Raw genomic sequence first — 17909 nt, 5'->3', positions numbered from 1 at the left:
AGAAATCGCAAATAAGTCAAGGGCTGGGAGGAGCTAGAATGGACCTTGTCCTGGGTTGGAATCAGGCGTGTCGGGACACACTCATGGTTTTCGTACACGGAGAGACTGTAGGTGTGGACAGATGGACAGGCAGCACGGACAGGCACGGAAGTGAGCGCAGGAGTGTGCACGGGCGGGCGCCGTGATGCCCGCAGCAGTGAGCACACTTGGCACCTGGACTCTGGCTTCTAAATACCGTCCTGCCATACAAGAGACCAGAGCTCCTCGGGGAGATCATTCACTGTACGTCTGGAGCAGGGAACACACAAGACAAATTTGGAACATCTTGTGTTGGCAGAGAGCAAGGAAATAGCCAGAAAAGGACACGGACGCCTGGAAAGGCCAGTCCCAGGGGCCGAGGCCAGAATAATTGGAACAAAAAACTCAGGGATAGGGCGCCTGGGTGGCTCAGTTGGTTAAGCGACTGCCTTCGGCTCAGGTCATGATCCTGGAGTCCCGGGATCGAGTCCCGCATCGGGCTCCCTGCTCGGCAGGGAGTCTGCTTCTCCCTCTGACCCTCCCGACCCTCCCCCCTCTCATGCTCTCTCTCTCTCTCTCAAATAAAAAACAAAAAACAAAAAAAAAAAAAAAAAACCTCAGGGATAGTATTGGATTATAACCTACAGATTAAAATAAATAGCCAAACTCCTATAAATAATTGAATGAATGGGTAGGGGGAGAAGGGACAGCTCTTCCTTGCAGATCCTAATTACTGAACAGAGGAGGAAAGAGAGGAAGGGTGTTTACGTTCAAGTCGCTTGCCTGCAGTCACTCCGCAAATGCTGATGATGCACCTTTCTCGTCCTGGCTCTGTTCCAGGAGCTTGGGCTACCCTGAAAGAAGACAGGAAAAAAATAAAACCTCCCTGCCCACAGGAGCTCACAGCCTCTCGGGGGAAGCAGATGGGGGCTGGGGGGTGAGTGCATATAGGGCATTCAGGGTCTTGCTGAGAACGTGACATTTGAGCAAAGACCCAAAGAAAGTGAGAGAGTGAGTCGCGTGTACATCGGGGGATGAGAGTGCCACGTGGAGGGCACAGCCCGTGCAAAGGCCCTGGGGCAGCATTGGGTTTGGAGTGTTGGAGGAGCAGCAAGGCGGCCCATGTGGCTGGAGCAAAGTGAGTGAGGAGGAGAGAAGGAGGAAGGGGGGGGCGGGGACGGGGGTGGAGACAGGTCCTGCAGGGCCTTGGGCTTCCCTCCCCCAACCCAGGGAGGTGGGAGCCCTGGAGGCCTGTGGGCAGAGGAGGGCGGGACCTGACTCTGGGGCACATGCACGCCCTCTGGTGGCCACTGTGGGAAGGACGGGTTGTCGGAGGGGTGGGGCGAGGGCAGGAGCCTGGGGTCTGGGATGGAGGAGACGGCACTGGTCCCGGCAGGAGATGATGGGGCGGAGCAGGTGGAAGCCGAGAAGAGACCATTCTTCAGGGTTAGTAGCATGGAGGTCCCTGCTGACCCTGAAAAGGGGCATCAGGGTGGAGCAGGGGAGTCAATGTCTGGTTGGAGGGGGGTCCACATCTTCAAACACAAAATTCCCTTGTTCTTTGGTGAGAAGTAACACTCCGTTATACAGATGGAACGTAATTTTAATAAATCAATCCCCCATTAGTGGACACTAAGGGTGTTTCTGGGTTTTCCCAATTAGGAGCCATGCTGCAGTGAAGCAGGTTTTTTTTTTTTTTTAAGATTTTATTTATTGAGGCGCCTGGGTGGCTCAGTCGTTAAGCGTCTGCCTTTGGCTCAGGTCATGATCTCGGGGTCCTGGGATCGAGCCCCGCGTCGGGCTCCCTGCTCAGTGGGGAGTCTGCTTCTCCCTTTCCCACTTCCCCTGCTTGTGCTCTTGCTCTCTCTCACTCTCGCTCTATCTCAAATAAATAAAATCTAAAAAAAAAGATTTTATGTGTTTATTTGAGAGAGAGAGAGAGAGTGCATGGGAGGGAGGGGCAGAGGGAGAAGCAGACCCCTGCTGAGCAGGGAGCCCGACGTGGGGCTTGATCCCAGGACCCCGGGATCACGACCTGAGCCAAAGGCAGATGCTCAACTGACTGAGCCACCCAGGGGTCCCCGAAGTAGGGTTTTGGTACTGATGTGCACATGTCTCTCTAAAATACGTTCCCTTCAAAAGTGTGGGGTGGGGATTGCTGGGTGGAAGCATCTGGAATTTCATTTTTAATTCCTTCAACCAGGTGACCCCCCTCGTGCCCAGCGTCCCGCTGTGCCATGCGGGTTAATGCCACTTCCCAGGCCTCCCGGACGGAAGCTGTGACCCAGCCGGGGACCTTCGTCTACGGGATAGGTGAAAAGCGGCGCCCAGCCATGGCTGCAACATTCCTTCCCCTTCTAATGAGTCGGGTTGAGCATCCTTTCATGTGATTGATTAAAAGCTTTTTGTCAGAACTGTCTTGAAAGGTGTTATTTAAAAAACTCCCCACTGACCATTCCCGTCGGGGAGAGGGTTGATTTGATGTTCAGTCTCTCGCCACGCCGTATCCGACCCACTCGGCGCCACTCTCTGAGCCCCGGGGCAGGGGCCACACCCAGGGCCACTCTTCTCTTACTCGGTTCCGTGAAATTAGAAAAACCAAGCCCATAATTACTGTGCAGAGAGTAGTGGAGAGCGGCGGGTGGCTGGACGTCAGCTCAGACTAGGACCCAGAAAACAGAGACGTCTTGCCAAAGAACTCTTTCTTGCTGTCCCCCCACAGCTAAAACGGGGACCTTCCCATCAGCAGGGGCAGCCACACACTCTGCACCCCGACTTTGGGCCCACTGACTTGCAAAGAATCCCACATTTGGGAATTTGGGTCTGCCGAACATTTGGGTGCTGGTTTAAAATATACACCCTGGGGCGCCTGGGTGGCTCAGTCGGTGAAGCGTCCGACTCTTGATTTCGGCTCAGGTCGTGATCTCAGGGTCCTGGGATCGAGCCCCATGTCTTCCGGCTCCATGATCCTCATGGAGGCTGCTTCTCCCCCTCTCTCTGCTCCTCCCCCTGCTCATGCTCTCTCTCTCTAATAAAGAAATAAAATACTTTTTAAAAAAGCTTCTCTCTCTCCCTCTCCCTCTGCCCCTTCCCCTCCAGATATGTATATATGTATATATATATATGTACTCCCTGATGAATCATCCATCTTGTGCCCCAACCAGAAAAGAAAATCACCCTATATCATTGAAGGCTCAGACGTCTGGTGATGGAGCCATTTATGCAAAGGCTCAGTCTCCGAAAGAAACCCCAACGTGTTCTCGGAGTTGGGGTTGTCAGCCTCAAAGGGATGGCCCCAGGCTTCTCCCAGTGGCAGAACACCCCCTCACCCCGAGCCCCGTCTGAGATAGCAGCCGTGAACGTGGCTGGAGCACCAGTGTCACCAAGAAATGTCCTCCCAAACCTCAGGTTTCAAACTCTCAGGTGAGCACCCCTTCCCCGGGACACCTGAGTCCTCCAGCGGGCAAAGCTCGAAGTCTTACCACCGCTGCCTCACTTGTCCCTGGGCAGAAGAGTGCGACGGGGCCATGGTCGTCCCAGGCTCCTCCTGCCTGTCTCCCAAGCCGGTGGGCTTCCCCTACCGGCCCCACCCGCCTTCCCCGAGCTTCCCTGCAGCTCACAAAGCAATGCTAAACTGGACAGACCCTCTTCCTCATAGAAAAAGTTCTCGGTGACGAAACAGGGCAGATGCTATGACAGGAAAACCCAACAGACATCCCCACCTGCTTTTCCCTTGTCCCTGTCCTCCACTGAAAAGCCTGGGAAATAAAAAACAAGACAAAACTTGCCTTCCCAAACTCTCTTACCTACTCGGGGTCCCATGACATGGTTCTGGGGAATGGGGGGGATTTTTTTTTAATTTCCTGCTGAAAGGGACAGTCAGGGCTGGTGCTGCCCCCTTTTGCATTCCTCTTTCCTCCTCCTCCCAAATCAAATGTGGGTGTGATGGCTGGAGCCACAGCAGCCATTTTATAATCACCAGGGAGAGGTTGAGAGATGTCCCTGACATCATTCACTTGCTCATTGGGTTCATAGTGTCTGCCTAATTCCATGGTGCAAAAATCCCACTGTAGCCAATTTCAAGCTGTCAACAGGATGTTACTGAATGCAGAGTTGGAAAGAGAAGCACAGTAGCTCACCATTATATAATGTTTCCATCAAACAGATACAATAATTATTTAAGAAAACCTCCAGAGCATCCTTTCACGTGATTGATTTGAAAAGCTTTTTTGGGGTGCCTGGGTGGCTCAGTCGTTAAGCGCCTGCTTCGGCTTAGGTCATGATCCCGGGGTCCTGGGATCAAGCCCCGCGTCGGGCTCCCTGCTCTGCGGGAAGCCTGCTTCTCCCTCTCCCGCTCCCCCTGCTTGTGTTCCTGCTCTTGCTGTCTCTCTCTCTGTCGAATAAATAAATAAAATCTTTAAAAAGAAAAGCTTTTGTCAGAACTGTCTTGAAAATGTAGTAACATAATTTAAGTAAAGTGATGAGTTTGGGCTATTTATTGCTTTGGTTTTAATATAATGTATGTAATTGTAAGTTTATATAATTTTATTTTTCATGGTGGCTGTATCTGGCAACCAGTTCACGGAATTCCTGAAAATTCAACGATTGACTCTTGCAGGCTGGGGTGAGCTGGCTCCCCCCGAGGCACAGGAGACTCGCGCTGGCTTTTGTGTGAGTAGCACAATGAGGAAAGATGTCTCCCCGGTCTGGTTTTACTCCCCGTCTCTGGCAATCAAATCTATCAATTTGATACCAGAACGGCATTATTTTGCCCAAGTTCAAGAGGGGTATAAACACATTTGGTTAAGCCCAGAGGTCACTGCGTTTTGTTTGGAAAGGATTTGGTCGGGTTCTGCTTTATTTGGGGGCAACTCAGATCACGAATGGCATCACTTCATCTTTCAAGGGCATTTGAACCGGGCTCGAGTAGCAGCACATCCCACAGATGCCGCCTGGTCACTGTACTTGGCATTCCACGATTTCCAGAGTTTGCCAGAGTTCTTTACCCCCACAGAGTGACGCATGCGGGCACACATGGTCTCCATTTCCTGTTTGGGCTGACCCGCTGTTTATGCTTACGGTGTATTTCCAGATCAAGGTATTTACCTAACGATTTTTAGCTCAGCTTTTATACCTCGATGAACCACTTTTAAGCCACTGATCCTTTTTTTTTTTTTTTAAGTTTTTATGGAACTAAAACACACGTACAGAAAAGTACGTTTAAGTGAATGACTTGATGAATTTTGGCAGCTGGAGCACCTGCATAATCAGCCCCCAGATCAAGAAGCAGAATATGTCCAGTCTCCCTGGGGAATCCCCCCATGTGCCCCTCCTAGTCACTACACCCCAAGGGGGTGCCCACATCCCCCTATTCATCACCCCAGATTCACGTCACCTGTTTTGTATTTTCTATGTATATGGAATTGTGTGGCATATTCTCTTTGTGCCTGGCTTTCACTCAAAATTGTATCTGGGAGATTCATTCATATTGTCTATATCTGTATGTAGTTCATTTTTTTAAATTTTGCATAAAAATGTGTGATTTTTGCATATGCTAGTGTCAGAATAAACCATGGTGCATTTATCTACTCTACAGGTGCTGGGCATCTGGGTTCTTTTCACTTAGGGTCTCATGCGCAGCAATGCTGCAGACTTTCTCAAACAGGTGCAAGTAAGCAGACCCAGGAAGGGGATAGCTGGGCGTACCCTTCATCCATTTTTATAAATGAGGGCAACAGCACAATGCAAAACTAGCCATGAGACCTGCTTATCCTGCTCATCCAGGGACCGCGAATGACAAAAGCAAAAAACGGCAGATGGTACTTGCTGGCACGTACTGGCCAATGCTGTCTTTAAGGCACACTCATAGTCCTTAAGGGGCAATCTCACGAGATTCTTGGGAAATGGAAAAATACACTTCAATTCTGTAAACTGTATGCAAAGTCATTTTGTTGAGTCTTCCTTGGAAGTAACCCACCCACCTGGAGCCCACACTTGGAGTGACCTGGTCTCTAAGTCCTAACTCTTCAGCCCAGCACAGCTGCTCAGGTGCAACATGGCCATGTCCCCGTGGCCCTGGACCACGTGCCCTGTGCCGGCTCACCTTCGGGCCTGTGCCCAAGCTGTGCCCACTGCATGAAGGGCCCTCCTCGTTACTGAAAGTCCACCTCTTACCTTTCCAATGGTGTGCTGTGGCCAGACCCAGATGTCTCTCCTCCAGCGTGGGTCTTCTGACCCTGGGTCAGAATTAAGCCCTTCCTCTCCTGTGTTCCCATTCCCGCTTTAGATACTGGTGGTCTGTCTTCACCCCGCTGGGGAGACATCCCAGAGGGCAGCTCAGGGCCTGGCCTGAAGTTAGTATTACAGGCTAATTAAGTTAGCAATCGACAATATGGACAGAGAGCTACCACTCTTTGAAGACTCACCCTGCGACAAGGTTTTTTATGTGGCTTTTCTTCCCTGATCTTTGCAACAACCCTGCAAGGCATATTCTCATTTTATATAGATGGGGAAGTGAAAGCACAGAGAGGTGAAGTAACTTACCCAAGGTCACACAGCGAGCAAGTGGCAGAGCTGGGATTTTAACCCAGGACACCCGGGCCCATAGCCCACATTTGTGGCCCCTTTGCAGTGGTGCAAGGAATAATATGGTAACAATTGCAGGAAATATGGATTGGGGGTCTATATCAGTGCATTAAGGCTGCTATGACAGAATACAGACCGGGTGGCTTATAAACAACCCACGTTTATTTCTCATGGTTCTGGAGGCTGGAAGTTCAAGATCAAGGGGCAGAGATTCTGCAGCTGGTGAGGGCTGCTTCCCAGTCCGTAGTCCACTGTCTCTCGCTGTGTCCTTTCCTAGCAAAAGGGGCACGGAAACTCCCCATGGTCTCTTTCATAAAAGCACCGATCCCATTCATGGGGACTGCACCCTCATGACCCAGTCACCCCGAAGGCCCCGCCTCCTCACGCCATCACCGTGGGGGTAGGATTGAAACATACGCGTTTTGGGTCGTTCAGTCCACTGCAAAGTTCTGTAGTCCGTGCAACTGGGACGTCATTTGCTTGTCACTGTTTTTGCAAACTGGCTTTTTCACTTGACCTGACACTTGTGGACGTTTATCACATCATTAAATATTCATGCCCCACATTTTAATATCAATCCAGTATTATAATTTTTTATTTAGCCATAATTGACATTTCCTAGACATACATGAAGTTACACAGCTCCGTAAGCTTGACGAATACATATCCTTGAATAACCACCACCCAACACAAAACATAGACTATTTCCCTCCTTCCAGAATATTCCCTCAGTAACCCTCCATGCTCAGAGGCAACCACTGATCTTAGTTCCTGTCCCTATAGACGAAGGTTGCCTCTTCTAGAACCTTCTGTAAGTGGAATCATGCAGAACACAAGCATTTGTGTCTGGCTTCCTCCCCGCCGCACAAAGCATTTGCGATTCACCCACACTATTGCATATTCCCGTGGTGCGTTCCTTTTGCACTGCTGTGTCGTATTCCACGGTGTGGCTGGACCACGGTCTGCTTGCAACGCTGATGGGCCTTTGGCAACTGCAAGTGAAGCCTCTGTGAACTCATTCATACCTGTGCCTATTTGTAGATACTTTGTGAGAATTTATCCTTGGATTTTGCTCCCTCTCGCCGAAACTTCTCCCGCTGGGGGACGCTCACGGTGGTTTCCAGCATGGGGCGCTTCTAAAGAATGTTGCAGTGGTGGTCCTGGCACCTGATCGTAGAGCGGAGAGGGGCCAGTGCAGGGGGTGGGGATGAGGGGCGCTTTTGGCCCCCAGGGTGGCTGGAGCAGGGTGAGCAATGGGAGCCGATGGCCCAGAGAGGGGTTGCGGTTTTGCTAGCAGAGCAGTGGGGGGCACTAGGAGGATTCGGAATGGGGAAACGGTAGGACTGGCCTAGCGTTTGTTGCGGGGGACAGGAGTGGAGGTCAGGAGATCCTTGCGCATCTCCTGAAGGGCCACCATGACGGACTGAAGAATGAATGGGCTGCGGGCAGCCCTCGAACCCTTGCCTCCACTGGGAAAAGCGCCGTGACACCCGGGCCATGACCATCTGATAATAGGATCTGCTCGAACAGCTGCCTGGTGACAAGTATAATAAAGCGTATTAATGAGGCCATTATTACTCCCTAATTAAAAGCTAATAACTAAGAGTTAATTGCCTTTAAAAGATGAAGCAAGGCTGGGCTGGGATTTATCTCTGTTTGCCTTTGCTTGCCTGGATAGGCTGATATTTGGGAACTAATTAATTGAATCAAATCTTAAGAAAACTAATAATCTCCTCATGCCATTTGGGCTGTGAATTAAAAGGTGTTTGTGGTGTGTGTCTGAGTGTCTTCATCTTAAGAGTCCTGCGCCCTCCGTTCTTGCAGCGGGGAGCTCAGGGGCTTGGCAAGGGCGAGGCGGGCGTCTGGGGGCCGCTCATGCCCGTGGTGCTTGCTCGCCCTCGGCCGGTGGGGCCCAGCGTCCACGCGCCCCCAGGCAGGCTGCCCAGAGACGCCCGCAGACCAGACAGCCCAGCCAAGCCTGTGGGCACTTCCTGTGCTAATAGCCCTGTTGTGACCTGTCATGTTGAACCAGCTTCCGACTCACAGGAAGTGGCAAAAAATAGGGCAGAGAAGGGCTGCGCCCGCTTCACCCAGCCCCTCCATGATGTCATTTTACACCTGCCTCATGCCTTGTCGAAATCGGGAAATAGGCATAATCTGATCAACTCGGACACCAGCCTCATGCAGACCTCACCAGGTGTTCTCTTTTTACTTTTTTTTTTTTTAAAGATCTATCTATTTATTTGAGAGAGAGAGAGAGAGCGGGGGTAGGAAGGGCAGAGGGAGTGAGAGAATGTCCAGCAGACTTCCCACTAGCAGGGACCCCCACGCAGAGTTCAATCCCAGGACCCTGAGATCACGACCTGAGCCAAACCCAGAGTCAGAGGCTTAAACGACTCAGCCACCCAGGCACGCGAGGCATTCTCTTTTTAAAGACTTTTTAAATCCATATACATAAAATAAATAAATAAGAAATAAATCCATATATATACATTTTTTTTCTATTTTGGGACATATCAGCAAGTTCAACCTTTTAAAATGTACAATTCAGTGGCTCCTATTGTATTCACAAGGCCATGCACCCACTACCTCTAGGTTCCAGAACATTCCATCACCCCAAAAAGAATCCCCGTCCCCATCAGGGGTCACTCCTCATCCTCTCCCCAGGCCCCGGCCCCCATGAGCCCCCTTCCATCTGCGGATGAGCCTGTTCTGGACGTGTGACCCACGTGGACTCACACCCCACGTGGCCTTCTGTGCCTGGTTCCCTCTCTGAGCGTCATGGGCTCGGGGTCCGTCCCTGGGGCCGCGCGTGTGGGCCCCTCACTCCTGCTCGTGTACAAGTTTCTGTGTGGACGTGTTTTCAGTTCTCTCGGGATCTGTATTCATTTTTAATTGTGGAGTTTTTAAATTGCACGCATAAAATGCAAATAGGCCACTGATCATTGTGAGCAAAGCTCATCTCTCTCCACCTCCCCCCCAACCCCTTGCTCTCAGGGGGAGGCCCAGCTCCTACAGCGCCGCCCTCAGTGTGTCTGGAGACTTCTATGCGCCCCCAAAGATGCACACACATCAAGATGAAATCTCGGTTCTAGTGAAATTTGACTGTACTCCTTGTTTGTTTTTCTAGAAAATCCCCATAGAGTTACCTCCTTCTTTTCCTTTTTCCTTTGTGCTTGTGCACTGAGTTATAACTTAAATACAAAACGGCGCCTACCTCTGTATCATATACGCACCCCTGGGATGCCAGCACCCTCTGGCCCAGCCGATGTGGCCCCCGGCTTGTTTGGTAGGGCCTGAAGACGAAGAATGCTTCTACATTTTTAAATAGATTTTTTAAAAAGAAGGGGAATATCTCACCCCACACAATTGTATGAAATTCAAATTTCTGTGCCATCAACAGAAGTTTTCTGGGGACACAACCACGCCCATTCACTTCTGTATTGTCTGCGGCTATGTTCACAAGACGAAGAAAACTGAGCAATTGTGACCGAAGACCCTCTGGCCCCCGGAGCCTGACGTATTCCTTCTCTGCCCCTTTACAGAAAATGTTTGCCACCCCTGCCCCATGAGGACTGATTGGTGGGTCCTCTTCCTGCCCTGAAGGCTCGGAGTGGTCCCCACAGCCAACCCCTTCCTCCTTTGCTCCTACTTAATAAGATCCAAACTTTGGGTCACTTATTTGTGCAGTAGTTAGGTAATGGTGTCCCTGTGCCCTTCTTGTGCAGGTTGAAACTAGGGTCCCCGGCCTGGCTTTTATGGAGCCCCTAGACTGGGAAGAGATAGAGCCAGAACCAGACACTCCTCATCCTATGGGGTCGAAGCTGGGGCCCCCAGAAGGCTTTTTGGGGAAGCCGTTGATGGAGCCAGGCTTTGGAGGACTAGAAAAAGTAGTCTGGGGAGAAGAGCATCAGGTACAAAGGTGCCATGAGGCAAGGCAGGGGGAAGTGCCCAGAGCTGGAGGGGAGCAGAGGTGCAGCGGGACCTTGAACTCCAGGTTAAAAGGAGGCACTGCAGCAGAGAGCGACAGGGGTCCATCTCAATCACAGAGTTGGTAGTGCCCCTCAACTGCTCAATAGCCTTCCATGGCTCCCCATTGCCCCTGGGATAAAGTCCAAACTATTATGAGCATGGCTTGCAAGGGCCATTGGCATCTGGTCCCCCTTGATTTTCTGCCTCAAGTTCATTAACTGTTGGTAGGTAAACTAGGGCTGCAAGGGAACACCCCGTCGTCACCACATTGCAGGGGCTGACTGAATATTTACCATCACCAGCCAGGTTCTGCTCTTAGGCCCACTAGCATCCTCTCCCTCCCACCCACAGAGCTCCCTTCAGCATTTCTCCCAAGGTGGGTCGGGCGCTGAGGACTCCCTCTACTTTTGTTTGTCTGGAAAGTCTTTAACGTGCCTTCATTTCCAAAGGACAGCTTTGTAGGGTATAGAATTCTTGGTGGACGTGTTTTTTTCTTCCAGTCTTTTGAATAGGCTGCCCCATTCGTTCCCGGCCTGAGGGGGTCCTCTAGTCATCTGGGGGCTCCCCAGCACGTGGCTTGTCTCTCTTCTGCGATCAGGGTCCTCCTGTGGGTGAGGCCGTGGCCAGAACCCCGGGGTGGCCGCGGTGCTGCTGGCTGGCTGGCTTCCTCGCAGGTCAGGCTGTAGGGTGGGGGCTGCCTCTCCCCCCTCCCCAGCCATGCCTGCTCAGGCCTGCGGGTCAGGTGAGGCCGGCGCCTCCCCTGATGGCCCGCCAGCCTGCAGATCTGCTCCCGCATCTGGGCTGGGGTGCAATGCAGGCCAGGCTCCACTATAGCCCGAGGTCAAGCTCCAAATACGCCCCTGCACCCCCCAAGAGGACGAGACTGGAGTGGGGGTTCCCAAGAAGCGACCCACAACACCGGGGGGGGAGCTGGATGCCCACCCTGGACTTCCTTTTCCCCCTGAAGCAGCTGCTGGTTCGGGAGAGACCCCGCGGGTGGTGCTGCACCAGCCTGGGGGAGGGGCAGCGGGGTCTGCGTAATGTAGGGAGTGCTGCGGCCTCACCCCTGCGTTTTAGGATTTTCTCTCGTGCTGTCTTGTCCGTGAGTCATTGTTACTTGTTGTTCTTTGTGAGGGAGCCAAGTCAGCAGCGACCTATGTCCCATCTTTTTTATTTTTAGGGTTTTTAGATTTTATTTATTTATTTGAGAGGGAGCGTGAGCATGAGCAGGGGGAGCAGCAGAAGGAGAGGGAGAAGCAAATTCCCTGCTGGGCAGGGAGCCTGACCCAGGGCTCAGGACTCGATCCCAGAGCCCTGGGATCATGACCTGGGCCAAAGACTGACGCTTACCTGACCAAGCCAGCCAGGCGTCCTGAACTCTGTCCCATCTTGGTGACCTCCCCTCTCTGATTCTCCACTTTTACCCTCCAGGCAGGTTCCCTCATTCGCCTTCTCCAGGCTGTGCAGAGCTGCTCCCTCTGCCTGCAGCAGCGGCCCCTTTACCTGTCTCCCCTTCTCTTTATCCTTGGGCTCTCAATTTGGATGTCCCCTCCTCCAGGAAGTCTTCCTGCTCCCTGAGGGCACTGTCCTGTGCCCAGCTCTCGTGAGCTCGCTGCCAAGGACAGCTGTGTTCCATGCCTGGCTCTCGGTCTGTGGGTGTGTTTCCAAGTAGCGTGAACTCCTCAGTGGTTCCACAAAGAGAGGGAGATGTATTTGTAGACTGGGGTGAAATCCAGAAAGGGCTTGACAGCACGGCAGGACCAGCCCGAGCGCAGTCCCGGAGGCAGGACTTTGCCAGAATCGGCCTGAGGGGGCGGAGTCCACGCCGAGTGTGTCGGGGCTCCTGTGGGCTCATCAGGATGCTTCGATGCCTATGTGGACCTGCGCCGCGTGGCCACCTGCCAGGGCCCCGAGTGTGGCAAGAACAATTAGCGAGTGATGGATTGTGCTTCTGCGGGTCTTGCTGTTGGCAAGGCTGATTGTTTAAATTTTTTTTAAGATTTTTATTTATTTATTTGAGAGAGAGAGAGCATGAGAGGGGGGAGGGTCAGAGGGAGACGCAGACTCCCCGCTGAGCAGGGAACACGATGTGGGACTCGATCCGGGATCATGACCTGAGCCGAAGGCAGATGCTTAACCGACTGAGCCACCCAGGTGCCCCAAGGCTGATTGTTTACATGAAGCTTCTCCCAGGGCCATGGGCAATGACGGAGGTGGTGTTTCCCAACTCCTGGCCCCACAAAGTTCACGGTGGGCCCGATCTCTGCGGGTGGCGTGGTGAGCTCTGCAGAGGTCCCCTGAGCTGTCTCGTTCCTAGTGCTGTGGTCTCTTAGGAAATCATTTGATCTCTGCTTGCGTCTTTGCTGCTGGGGAGGTCTGTCCTATAGAAGACCACAGACTTCAGTCCATTTTTCCTTTAAGCTTTTTATTTTGAAATGATTCTGGAGTGATAGGAAGTTGCAAAGACAGTACAGAGAGCAATTCTGGGCGCCACTCAGCTTCCTCTGATGGTTTGCATCTTACATAACGGTGACTGTTGTATCCACCAGGAAACTGACATGGGTACAGTGTGTCTAATTCTGGGCGGTTCTGTCCCCCCGGGCAGACACGGAACTGTTCCATCTCCTTTGCAGTCCCTGCGCTCCTAACCCCTGAAACCCCAGTCCCCTTCTCCACCTCCATAATTTTGGTTCTTGCAAGACTGTTATAAAAAGGGGATGATACAGGTATGTTGCACTTTGGGATCGGCTTATTTCACTCAAAGTGATGCCCTTGAGATTCATCGGAGTGTCCTGTGCGTGAGTGGTTTGTTTCTTTTCATTACTGAGTACTAGTCCGCAGCGCGGATGCGTGGCGGGTTTGTTTAACTCTTCACCCGCTGTGGCTTCTGCCTGCTGTGTATAAAGCTGCTGTGAGCAGGCTTTTGCATGGACGTACGTTTTCATTTCTCTGGGATAAATGCCCAGGAGTACAATTGCTGGATCGTATGGTAAGCATTTAGTGTTTTAAGAAACTGCCAAGCTGTTTCCCAGAGGGGCTATACCAAAGCAAAACATGCGAGCTGCTGTCTGTGTCTTCCGAGCATCTTATACCTCCCTTCAGGCTTGTCCTAGAAGCCCCACACCCAACTCTTGGGGGGGGGTGTTCCCGGGCCTCTGGGGGAGGCCTTGGAGGAGGAGAAAATGTGGGCTTGTGATTCTGTGTCAGGAGATTGCCTTAGCCTTCTTTCTCCCTGGAGTGAGCTATGCACTGAATGTATGCATCACCCCCCGGGATGGGACAGGTATTTGGAAGTGAGGTCTTTGAGAGGTAGTTGGGTTTGGATGAGGTCTGGAGGGTGGAGCCCTCAGCATGGGATTAGTGCCTTTGGAAGGAGATGAGGGGACGGGAGCACGCTCTTTCTGGGCCATGTGAGCACGCAGCGAGAAGGTGCACCTGCACACCGAGACAGGAGAGCTCTCGCGGAACCCGACCTCACCGGCACCCTGATCCTGAACTTCCAGCCTCCAGAACTTCGGGAAAAAAGTGTCTGTTGTTAAGCCACCCAGTCAACAGCATGTGGTTACGGAGTTTGAGCCAATTACGACAGGCTGGGAAGCTCCTGGCCCCGGAATGCCAGTCCCTCCGAAGCATACGGGATCCAAGATGCTACCCAACCACCAGACAGAAAACCCACCCAAGTCAGGCACTGGAATTTGAAGCAAGAGTTGGAGGGTTCGATGAGCTTTATCCTAAAAAAATAAACTCTGCGATTGGCTTTATTTTATTCTGTGATCTGTACAGTTTTACAATCGCAACTGTGTGTGAATCCTTAAAATAAACACATGGTCAAGTGTTTGCAACAATTTTGGCATATTTTTGTCCCCCCCTCCCCAAATCACACCCAAGGATGACACATCTCTCTCTCTCTCTCTCTGCCCCTTTGATTCTGCAGCACAAACAATCAAGGGGGGAAAAAATCCATGAGTTTTTCCAGGAGTCTCTTAATCCATTGCTAATCAGATCTTTCTCTTTGGGCTCTTTAACCTTTTCTTTGGAAATAATTGTAGACTTTCAGGAAGTTGCAAAAATAGGACACGGAGTCCTGAGTAGCCTCCTGCAGCAGTGACCTCTTCGATAGTCAGGGGACGTTGTCAAAACCAGGTCGGTGCTGTTAACTAGACGACAGTCAGACTGTAGTTTTTCAACACGTATGCATGTGTATGCACGCGCGTGTGTGTGGTTCTGTGTAGTCTATTCCATGTGTAGATTTGCGTGCCCATCACCACCAAGACGGAACCGCTCCGTCTCCTGGAGTGATTCTGTCAGGAGACCCCTTCACGGGAACCCCACCTCCCCTCCCCTGTCCTCAGGAAACTGCGAATCTGCTTTCTGCCTCTCTGGTCTTGCCATTTTGCGAAGTCAGACCGTGTGTCACCCGAGATCCGCTGTTCCCACCCCACCTGCTGACTTCGAGTCTGTCCATCCTGGGGGTGCACGTCTCAGTGGTTTTTCTCCTTACTGTGGTCAAGTAATATTCCAAGTACGGGCTTGCCAGTTTGTTCAACCATCCAGTCATCAAAGGACGTTTGGTTTCCAGTGTTTTGCTGTTACGAATAGGGCCGTTAAGAATATCGGTGTACATTTTTTTGCATGAACATATGTTTTCCTTTCTCTGGGATAAATGCCCAGAAATGTATTTGTTGGGTGGTATGGCAGCTACACGTTTCGTTTTGAAAGAAACTGCTGATCTGTCTTCCAGAGTGGCTCCACCCTTTCATATTCCTGCCAACAACGCAGGAGACATCCAGTTTCTCCACATCTGCCCCAGCATTTGGTGTTGTGACGATGTTCATGTTTTTGCTCTTCTAATAGGTGCAAAGAGGTGCATCACTGTGGGTGTAGCTTGCATTTCCCTGGTGGCTAATGACGCTGAGCATTGCTTCTGTGGTTATTTGGCATGAGGTCATTCTCTTTCTTAAAGAATTGAAGTTTGGGGCGCCTGGCTGGCTCAGCGGGTAGAGTGCGCGACTCTTGGTCTCACGGTTGTGAGTTCAAGCCCCATGTTGGGTGCAGAGCCTAAATGAACAAACAGTAAATTGAGGCTTCCCGTACAGTAACGAGCATAAATCTTCAGTGCAGATCTCAATAAATGTTTACCTTTGCATCGAGCCTTGGGATCAGCACGCAGACCAAGACCTAAGACATGGCCAGAGGGCCAGCCCCCACAAGCTTCCCTCGTGCCTCCTCTCTTTCCCCTTCTGGCAGCAACCAGGGAGCTGATTTGGCTTGCAGTGGTATGCAGGATAAGGGCTCCCCACGCCACCCCCAGAGATGTCTAACAACCCCTGGAACCTGTTAGGTTGCAGAGCAAAGAGAAATTAACTTTGCAGATGGAGTGAAGGTGGCTGGTCAGCCGGCCTTGGAATGGAGCAATTACCATAGATTATATAGGTAGGCTCAAGGTAATCTCCAAGATGCTTAAAAGTGGAAAAAGGAGAGAGAGAGAGAGATGTGATTTGAGAGCTATTACTGCTGGCTTTATAGAGGCAGGAAGGGGCCACAGGCCAAGGAACCTCTAGATCCTAGAGAAGGTGAGGGTGGATTCTGCCCTACAGCCTCCAGGAGGAACTGATTTTCACCTGGGAGAGCCGTTTGAGAACGACCAACCTCCAGAAATGGGGGTGGGGCGGTGGGGAAGGGGGGGAATAAATCTGTGCTGTTTGAAACCTTTCGATTTTTCGTAGCAATAAGACACGACCACGTTGCTATAGATTAGTATGTTCTCTGCTTGCAATTTATATAAATGCAATAACAAAGAATGCGATCATTTGCATCCAGCTACTTTTATATGGCATGTTGTTGAAATTCGTCCCTGCTGTATGAATAATTCATTCCTTTTAACTGAAGAGTGGTATCCATTCTATGGCTGGACCGGCTGGCTCATGCATTCCTTCGCTAGTGGACAGACAACTGGGTGGTTTCCAGTTTGAGGCTCGTAAAAATAAGGCCACTATAAATATTGGCGCGTAGGTTCCTGTGTAATCAGACGTTTTCGTTTCTCTTGGGTAAATACCTATGAGTAGGAGGTAGGCACCGTGAGTACACAAATCATTAGCTTCATAAAAATCATTTTCCAGAGCGGTTTTACCACATTCTGCATCCCCACCGGGATGGGGTGTTCCTTTCTGATTCTTCACATCCTCCCTAACTCCTGATGTCAGTCTTTTTAAAGTTTAGATATTCCAAAGCCACACCGTCCAGTGCAACCACCACTGGCCTCGTCTGGCGATTTAAGTTCAAATTAATTCAAATGAAATGAAATGTAAAATCCAGGTCTCATGCCCGTCACATTCCCTCGTTCTCAGCAGCATGCAGCTGGTAGCTCCTGAGCCACACGGCACGGGAGGAGAGCATTTCCATCCATCATCGCAGAAAGTTCGATCAGATGGTGCCGTGCTGGTGGGTACGAGGAGGCATCTCATTATGGCTTTGATTTTTCATTTCTCAATATCATCTCGTAAGTTTCCTTTTTTTTTTTTTTTTTCTTAAAACCCTCCAGTGTGGGATTCTGTCACCGTCAGCCATTCAAGAGCTCTGACTGTCCCGGGCACGGTCCCATTTCCCTGCCCTCCCCCTTGGGCCATGGCCAGGATCTCCGTCTCTCTTGCCGCCCCCAGAAGCAGTCCCTTACCGCATCCCACATCCTGTGACTCTCCATCCCCACACCTCCCCACGCCCGGCCACCACCTTCTCCAGTACTTTCTCTGAGCAAAAGCCAGATGGATCTTTTAAAACCTAAATCTGATCATGTTTCTCAGTTGCTAGTCTGTCAGCCTCAGGAGGGTAAGAATCTTGCTCTGGTTTGATCACTGTTGAACGTCAGGTGCCTGGTATACAGTAGGCGCTCAACAGATGCTCGCCAAATGAATGAATGAACAAATGGCTTACAACTGTTACAGCAGAGATCATGATTGGCCCACCCAAAAGCCATTCTCCCTCTCTTGTTTAGTCACAGAATCCTGGTTTTATTTGGGGGACCCATGCATCTCTAACTACGTGTCATTAAAAGACTACATTTCCCAGTCTCCTTTGCAACTAGATGTGATCTTATGATTACATCCTGGCCACTGAGATCCTAGCAGAGGTTTTGTGTGGGATTTCTAGGGAGGCTTTTTTTTTTTTTTTTAAGAAGCTGATTCAAGGGTGCCTGGGTGGTGTCTGCCTTCAGCTCAGGTCATGATCCCAGGCTTCTGGGATCGAGCCCCACATCAGGCTCCCTGCTCAGCGGGAAGCCTGCTTCTCTTCTTCCACTCCCCCTGCTTGTGTTCCCTCTCTCGCTGTCCCTCTCTCTG

The sequence above is a fragment of the Mirounga angustirostris genome, unplaced genomic scaffold (genome assembly GCF_029215605.1).
Source record: "Mirounga angustirostris isolate CCGP_5_RB_7025 unplaced genomic scaffold, mMirAng1.0.hap1 SCAF_1, whole genome shotgun sequence".
Lineage (NCBI taxonomy): Eukaryota > Metazoa > Chordata > Mammalia > Carnivora > Phocidae > Mirounga > Mirounga angustirostris.
This window is presented reverse-complemented; position numbering follows the sequence as displayed.